We start from the raw sequence: 9,709 nt of genomic DNA, 5'->3' as shown, positions 1-9,709 counted from the left end.
TTCTTTGAGGTTTTTAAAAGCTAAGCCAGAGTACTAAAACTTTCATGTTTTGAAAAATGGCTAAATCAGCACGGATCCTAGTGAATAAACATGATAAACTTGATGAACTGACTAAAACGGAACACTGGAAACATCCTAAAATAGTGAGGGTATTTTAGTCTTTTCATAGGGTACGTTGCTCCGATTGAGCTGAACCTTTTTAGACACCTATAAAATACCATTATATACAACTTTTATGTTTTATTCTAAACCTAATTCGGCCTCTAACATGGTGCAATAAAACCGGACAGAACAAGGCTGAAATTTTCCAGAAATCTGGGAATTTTGGGATTCAATGAAACTTTCTTCATTTCTTGCCTCAATCCACCACCACAACCTCCTATATAAGCTTAGATACAACATATATCATCCATATAGCAAGTATAGGCAGAAATCATCAAACCCTAACTTACATATATCACCTTAAAAATCATCCCAACAACTTGTATCACAACTAATCTAACCAAAACATGAATTATATAACATCTTAATCAAAAATAAAAGAACCAAAGCTATGGGTTAGACCTTATACCTCAACAAAAGAAGCTTGCAAGAGTAATACTTCACCTCCTCTTGGAATTTTTGTTTCCCCTAGCATCCCAAGGTCACAACTCACACTTTAATCGGTTTAGAATTTTGGTTCCTCACTTGGATGGTGCAAATCAAGATGAAATGGTGAAACTCTTGCTCTCTCTTTCTCTCTCTCTTGTCTCAGCCAAACCAGAAGAAAATGGGGAAGAATGAAGCTAAATGGAAGATAAAAAGGCAAGACAATTGGTTTGGTCAAAGAGCCATAGGTGTGTGACACTTGTCACCACCAAAACCTTCCAAATTTCTCTTTCTTTTCCTTGCATTTTGGGCCACATATTTTGGTCACATGGCTGAGGATGAGGGGGGATATTTTGTAAAAATATAAAGGGTATGTGGTAGTAAGAAAGTGGTGGTCAAGTGGTGGGTTCAATCGGTAGTGATCGATACCCGTCGGTTCGCGCCGTTTTTCTTTAAAACACACGTACAAGGGTTTTTACTTCCTATTCACTAACCTTATATCGTTACTCCTAATCACATATTATTTCTTACCTAAAAGTCACTTTTAATCACCAAATTTGATCCTCACTCCGTACCGAAAGTCATCCTACGAAAAATCGTGAAAACCCTAATTTGCTCCAATCTTGAAACCGAAAAGTGAAACCCTACTTTCTAGGTTCATTTGCACTTATTGTGGAATGACTGGGTAGTAGGGCTATAATAAATAAATAATTTCCAAATAAAGGGCATTTTTAAGAAAAACGTGAGGAATTTTACAATTTCAGTGATTAAAATTAGGGTTTCAATTAAAATATGAGGAATTTAAGAAATCCGGTTGGTCACAAGTAAACTAGGGTTTTTGATTAAAATATTAGGGTTTCTAGTCTTTTAAAACAAAATAAGGTTTTAAATCAAACCCAAAGAAATACACTTTAGTATCTTCTTTACAAACAACTTCCTAATATTCGGGGTGTCACAACCTTTACTTTCTCTTTCTTACTTCTTTGCCCTCAAACATTGAAAATCTTTCAATTTACTCCATAAATGATAACTTAATCTAGTCTAAAACACTTGATCACACTTAATCACTTCACCAATCACACTCCTATCTTAACCACCTATACTTAATCATACTTTATCCATAATAAAAACAATTAAACAACAACCTTTATAACATTGGCAAAATTAGGGTTTTAACCCAACTTGCTAATCTATTGGAACCCAACTTAAGCTTTCTAATCTATTGGAACACTAGAGGGTTTACTAGTCTGAGGTTGTCTACCTTTTGAACTTACTTAACCAATATAAAATGGATCAAATCCTATACTTACCCGCACGAAAACATACACACTAGCATAACTAACTTTAACCACCACTCGAACTTATGATTAATACAAAAACTAGGGTTTCAATCCTAACCCCAACTCAGGGTTTTCTAATTAACCCTAAAACCCCAAATTTTACCGCACAAATAATGAATATCACCTAATATCAAACTTAAGAACTGACCGGGGTCTCACAAATTGCATTCGATTCGAATGCGTCATCTCTTAAGTGAGAGTAGCAGGAATACTACTAGACCTTGGTTGAATACCTAGATGATTTGTAATTGTACAAGTCTCAGGTGATCAAGAGGATCCCGAGGAACTCGTTTGATCTTGCCTCGCTCTTGCTTTACACTCTTGATTTCGGTGAGTGCCAAGTGTATGTTAAATGCTTATGTGATTGAAATGTTAACGGCACAAGTATTCTGCATGATACGTAAACTTGCCGAGGCGAGGGTGTACTTTATCGCCCTCGTCCTCTCTCGCTTTGAACTACGTGGTACTTAATACTTGAATACATATGATTGGTAATTGTACATGAGCACGTTTAACTTGTGAGCTCTGAGCGGATGCATGTGCCACACCGATTCGGGTGGGAGGTGCCTTTCATACCGTCTCAGTGTTATAATAGGTTCTCTAAGCGATAGTATGTACCACACTAATTTGGGTGGGAGGTACCTCTCATGTCAACTGAGAACCATAAACAATTCTAATAGGTTCCCTGAGCGATAGCATGTACCATACCAATTCGGGTGGGAGGTACCTCTCATGTCGACTCAGAATCATAAACAATTCTAAATCGATTGGAGCGATGTCTCATCGACCACTGACCGATAGTATGTACCATACCAATTCGGGTGGGAGGTACCTCTCATGTTGACTCATCACCATAAGCAATTCTCAGTTGATTGGAGCGATGTCTCATCTACCACTGGGCGGATGTATGTACCACACCAATTTGGATGGGAGGTGCCTCTCATACCGTCTCGGTGCTATAATCGGTTCCCTGAGCGATAGTATGTACCACACCAATTCGGGTGGGAGGTACCTCTCATGTTGACTCAAAACCATAAACAATTCTAAGTCGATTGGAACGATGTCTCAACGACCACTTATACTTCTGGGGGGGCACCCCAACCCATTGGCAAACCCTGTAACTCGAGCCATGGCAAAGCAAGTGGAAATGAGCTCCTGAGAGCTCCTGTATCCTTCTTGAATGTGTTCTGTGAATATTCATGAATTACTTGAATGTTATAACTTTATTTCTTGTACAAGTTTTATTGCTACTTTAATTATGTGCTTGCATGATTTTCTTGGTCTCACTGAGCGTTAGCTCATCCCATTAGTTTTGTTTTTCCTTAACAGGAGCCAAAATGGAAAGAATTATGGAGAAGCCAATTTGATGGACTTTTGATTAGCGTTTCTGTGACGCCCCGGAAAAAAATGAGTTTGAGAACCCGAAAATTTTCTAATTTTCTAGGGTTTATTTTTTTAATCGCCCGCCTTTTCTACATTTTCTTGATTAGAAAAATTCCCCAGATAAAGTTTATGAGCAAAGATAGTTTTAAAATGATTTTTCTAGTATCGGTTAGTTTTTGAGAAATTAAGAGCGTATTTTGAACGTGGGACCCGCAAGTGCGGTAAATGTAATATATTTGAGGATTGTAGTGAACGACTGAGTCCCGGCGAGAGCTGGGCAGGTGGCCCGCCGAACCCTCTGGTTCGCCTCAGGGGGAGGTGGGGCCGTCACAGTTGGTATTAGAGCTTAGGCTTCAGATCTCTGTAGTGTATCCTAGGCTTGAAGTTTAGGATGCCGGACTGTGGGGTTGGTTTGAAATAGTAGTGATTCTTGCGGGATGTCTTGACTTGATTGGTACAAGAGGGAATGTCGAGGACGACATTCTTTTAAGGAGGGGAGATTGTGACGCCCCGGAAAAAAATGAGTTTGAGAACCCGAAAATTTTCTAATTTTCTAGGGTTTATTTTTTTAATCGCCCGCCTTTTCTACATTTTCTTGATTAGAAAAATTCCCCAGATAAAGTTTATGAGCAAAGATAGTTTTAAAATGATTTTTCTAGTATCGGTTAGTTTTTGAGAAATTAAGAGCGTATTTTGAACGTGGGACCCGCAAGTGCGGTAAATGTAATATATTTGAGGATTGTAGTGAACGACTGAGTCCCGGCGAGAGCTGGGCAGGTGGCCCGCCGAACCCTCTGGTTCGCCTCAGGGGGAGGTGGGGCCGTCACAGTTTCGAATGTAATTGTTTAGACGACTTTCGGTGGTTGTATATTTTAGGGAATGTTGGTGTACTCTTGGTAAATTGTAATCTATTTGAACTTAATAAGGAAGCGATCTTTTCTTTATACCTTCAACTTTTATTATTGGTTATTTATCTTAAGTTTGGATTGAAATTGTATCGAGTCTTGGCGAGAGCCAGACAGGCATCCCGCCGATACCCTTTGGTTCGCCTTAGGGAGAAGTGCGGGCGTCAGATTAAAACCGTGAAAATATCAATCATCTTAGCAAGCCAATTCTCGGTAGTTTCAGGATCGGGTCCACCCAAGAATTTAGGGGGAGAAAATTTTTGAAACCATTCCAAGACTCTATATTGTCCTTCTGCAGGATTTCCAGGGTTTCTAGGTTTATTAAGAGGATTTTGGCCCTGACAATCCACCAACTGAGCCAACAAGTCAGTCATACGATTAATGGGCGTAGCCAATTAGCCTCCCGCTTCAGCCCCTGGTCCTTGATTTTGATTACCCATAGATTCTCGATCACCCCCTTGTTCTTGGGATTGTCTGGGTCTACGCCCACGGTCGCGTCCACTTCTCCTACTGTCCATTGATTTTAACAAGTCAAAAATCGAAATACAGATGCAAAAATTAAAGATACCTAGACGCATAGACCAGATACAAGAAAATAAACAAGTCAGAAGGTCAAATATATCTAAACACAACCTTTACATATATAGCACAATAATAAAAGTCAGATACAATAAAAACAATCCTATTTACACAAATAGCAAGATCACATCAAAAGTACAAAATATCCGACTAGGGCTTTTCCTAACTACCCATCACATATGGTCAAAACAAAGCTCATAGGCGCCTAACTTAGTTCCCAACAGAGCTAACAGACTCTCGCTCATGAGTAGAACTAGGTGCATCTCCTTCTCTAAGGGCTTCGTCCCCCTGATCCTCTACAGGTGATGTCGCGCCCCATTTTAATGAAAAAATATAAAATTACGGGTTTATAAAAATGAATTTTGATTTGAAAAATGATTTTTAGAAAATAAATAAAGAAAATGGGCCTAAATGGGACTTAAAAGTGCGATGGTTTTGGCCCCAAAATAATAGTCTAAAAAGGGTTTTTTTAAGGAAAAATAGGAGTCGTCACTTGGTATTGAGTTAAGGTGTACCAAGTCATCTAAAATGAATTTTAAATAAAAAGTAGAGAAAAGCCCTTTTTAAATGACTCCAAGTCTGCGAAAATCAAGAGACAAGGGGTCTGGAGTCACAGTTGAAGAAAGGGAAGGTAAGGATAAAATCCAAGGTACCCTTTCAACCTAGCCAAGGCTAGTTGCGTGATTTAGTCAAAAATTTTCTTAATTTAACCTAAAAACTTATCACATTCGGATGTCACTATATGAATGCAAACCTAAATTTAATGGCATTCGAAAGGGTCGAGATGTCTCTTCGAAATTTAATTGGCACAAATCGCATTAATTGCAATGGCCAAAAATGATCTTTAGAAGAGGTCACGAGTATACAAAGAATGAGACTCGAAGAAAAAAAAAGAAAAATAATAATATACAAATATACATGACCTAAAGGAATGCATCATATCGGGTGCGGGGAACTGAGATTCGTGACTTAGATTTTCCTTTTTATAGAGGAGATACGAGTATGCTAAGGCTAAGAAACCATATTCGTCCATATCTCATATTTAAAGGGTACTCTCCTATCTAATCAAGCAAATGATCTAATCTAGTACCAATTTGCTTAAATGGAATGCAAGTCTACGTGTTATGTTTCGCACATAGGGATAAGGGATATAAATAGGAAAAATATCATGCAAAATGATAAGGATCCTAAAAAGTAGAAAAATATGCATGAAATGTAGTGATTTGTCACGCAAACATGATCTAACGCATGGATGGTCCCTAAGGGTTTAGCATTGGACTAACTCATGTCTATAAGTTTTCACTAGCGTTGGACTAGTGAGAAATTGGAAAAGGGGCCACAACTAGCTTTGGATTAATGTGGAATCGGGAAAAGGGCCACAACTAGCGTTGGACTAGTGTGGTGACGTCATGCACTTATTATAATCAAATAAATCATCTAAATCATAATAAAGCAAATAAACACATAAATCACATATAGCACATAGCACATAAGCATAATTTCTAGATGCAAAACCTTAGAAAAGCAAGTAAACACATAAGCACACAAGCATGCAAACACATAAACAAATAAAAGCGAATAAAGACCTAACTATTATATTTGGGGGCTCTAACCACAATCTAAAGGGGTAAAGAATGAAATAAAATAATAACTTAACTATTACAATTTGGCATTTAAATGCCTCTCAAATAACCAAAAATTAAATTAAAATAAATATACAAAATTAAAACAAATAAAGTGAATAAATAAATAAATGAAATAAAATAAAAAGTATTCAAAAAACATGCAATTACACACATAAAATCACATAGGAGCACATAGGATTAAGTAAAATCAAAATAAAGGAGTAGAGTGTACCTCCCTTGAATTGGTGACCTAATGAAATGAATTTTCTCTTATTTACCCTCCAACACAAAGAAAATGGTTAAGGTACCTCTTTAATTAACAAATAATCATAAGAGATGGAAATAAACATGAAATTGAATCAATTAAAGTATTTAAATGAAAGCAAACAACCTATATTCAAGCAATATAAAACAAGTGGGGACTTACTCGAAAGAATTAAACAAGTTTGAGGGGTCAAAGTATTATTATTACAAATATTAAGGGTCTAAATTAAAATAAAATAAAATTAAGGGCTTAAGATGAAGCCTACCAAAATCAAATGCTAAAATTCACAAAAATAAATCAAAACCCTCTCATCAAACCCCAAACAAAAAATATTACCCAAATTTTTTAATTATCTTACTAAAATCCAAACCAAAACTATAAATCTATAAAAAATTATTAAATCTCAAATTTCATCCTAAAGTTCACAAATAATCTGTCCAAAAAACACATTAAAGCATACCAAACAAAAATAACATTTTGAAGGACAAAAATTAATTCATTTTTCCAATTTTCTGGGCCATAGTGAAATAAGGGAAAACTTGAGAGGTTAAAATATAATTTTTGGAAGTTACGTATGCAAAGCATCGAAGCAAGCTTTCTTCAGGAGAAATCTCTGTAACTAGGTTCTAAAATGCAATCTTCTTTTGTTCAAATATAACTAATGTCTCAACTAACAACAATTTGGACCAAAGCAACAAAATCACCAAGTATTCTTCTCACTTTTCAACATAAAACTTTTATATTTGAACACATAGATTTAGAAAAGAACATGCAAATCAGATTCGAAGAAAGCTCCTGCAACTTTTCTTCTTTCTTCTTTCGCTTGCAACTGATTCGACACAATTAAACAACTTCCGACTAGTGCATCAAGGTGAAACTTTAGAATTTCTTACATGCAGGGGAAGCAAAACTTAGGCAAAACATGTTACAATGCTCTCAATCGTCCAAATACAAAAGAAATTTCCATGCATCAGATTCGAATGACTATTGCATTTTCTTAACTCAGTTTTGTCGCGGTTCAAGTTCAAACACATACAAAATCTAAACACTCAAGCACATGAAATCAATATCCACTGATGTAGAGGGGATTTTAAACTAATGCCTTGTGGGAACATGAGGAAGAAGAAAAGAAGACAGCAGAGAGCGAACAAACAAGAAAACAAAACAACAAAAATACAGCAGCAAAAATCTCGACGTTTCTGATCTAAATCTAACGATATTTGACTGGAAAAAGATGAGAATATTACCTTAATCACGAAACGAAGCATGGGATGACCAAAGAAAAGGGCTCAGATGGATCTGCCGGATCTTCGAAGTTGCGCCAGTGGAAACCAGTGATGACGACCCAGTCACTTTGAGCCTCGATTCAACCAATTTGGAGACAATTTTTCCCAATAATGTCTGAATAAAAGTTGCTCAGGTTCCTCCCCAGAAAGTGCAGAAATCATAAGATCCCTCAGAGAGCTAAAATCGAAGCAGAAATTCGACTCCGAAACAAGCTAGTTCATCAGCCTTTGATGAAAATTTTTTGCTGCAATTTTCTCAGTTTCCTCTTGCTCAATCTCCTCTCTCTTCTCTCTTTTCCTTGTCCCAAGCTCTGTGTTCTCCCCTAGATTCTTCCCCAAATTTCCCCTCTCCCTTTCTTTTCCTTTTTTCCTCTCCTCTCTCGCTTGTTCCTAAAACCCTCTTCCTTTTTCTATTTTCCCCGAAGTTCCTTTCCTTCTCTTTCTGGTTTTTCTTTTTCTGATCTCCCCAGTTTTCCTCTCGTTCCTCCCTATCTCTCTGTAGTTTCTCTCACTTTCTTGCTCTTCCCCAGATTTCCCCAGGTTCTTCCCTTTCTTTCCCTTTTTGCTTGCCCGAAGCCTCCTTCCTACTTTGTTTTTTCCTTTCTTTGCTGCCCGAAACCCTTTTCTCCCCATCTCTTGCTCTCTCTTAGTTTTTCCTTTTTCATTGCTTTCTTTTTTCCTCCTGTCCCTTTCCTGCAGCATCCTTTTTTTGTTCCTTTGGTTTATTTTCCAGATTTTTTCCTCTTTTTCCCTTCCAAATTTCTCCCAATCCAACAAGTGTCTTTGCCACCTAGCCTTGCATGTGTTTTGGGGTCAAAAATAAGGACACTTGTCCAATACTCACCTATCTCACTTAGCTACTTTGCATGGTCTCCACCTACTTTCTTTTTATTTTTATTTTTTTTTCAAAACTAATTTAGGGTAAACAAAATGCTAATTTCTAATTGAGATTGCCTTACGTAAAACTTCATTTTATTTGGAAGAAATTGAGTTTGAAAAGATTAAAAATAAATTCTTGTTGAGAATTTTCTTTTTTAAAAAATTTAATGCAAAAATGTTTTTTTTTTAAAAAGAGAAATGATGAACCTAATTTACTACAATAAATAAAAATTAATACCAACTATCATTTTCCAAACTTAGTCAACTAAAATAAAATTTTAAAAAAAGAACAAATCATAAAAATAAAGCTACAATTGAATTAAATAAAATTAAAATTTTATTGTCTACAGCTTGCCCCTCTTTGTCTGAGTTTCGATGAAGTTCGAGACAAAGACGTAGACACCAAATACTTACCTGTAGTTATTCTGCCGCGAACTGAAACATGTAAACATAAAAAAGGTCAATGGGATAAAACTCGAGCCTGCCATAATATCGGTTAGTGGAATAAAAATCTGATCCTACCGTAAAATCGATCAGTGGGATAACACCTGAGCCTGCCATAACATCGGTCAGTGGGATAACACCCGAACCTGCCGTAAATAACATAGGCCAGTGGGATAAAAACCTGAGCCTGCCGTAAAATTGGTCAGTGAGATAAAACCCGAGCCTGCAGTAAATAACATTGGTCAGTGGGATAGAAACCCGAGCCTGCCATAAATTGAAAAGATTTTTGCAAAATGCTTTTTGTAAAATTTCAAAAATAGAGACAGATGACTTCTTCTAAAAAGATTTGCCCCAGTGTGATATTATTGGACCTGCAAAAGAGAAATAATCATAATGATAGATAATGCCACCGTTA

Source organism: Coffea eugenioides, unplaced genomic scaffold (genome assembly GCF_003713205.1).
Source record: "Coffea eugenioides isolate CCC68of unplaced genomic scaffold, Ceug_1.0 ScVebR1_45;HRSCAF=242, whole genome shotgun sequence".
Lineage (NCBI taxonomy): Eukaryota > Viridiplantae > Streptophyta > Magnoliopsida > Gentianales > Rubiaceae > Coffea > Coffea eugenioides.
This window is presented reverse-complemented; position numbering follows the sequence as displayed.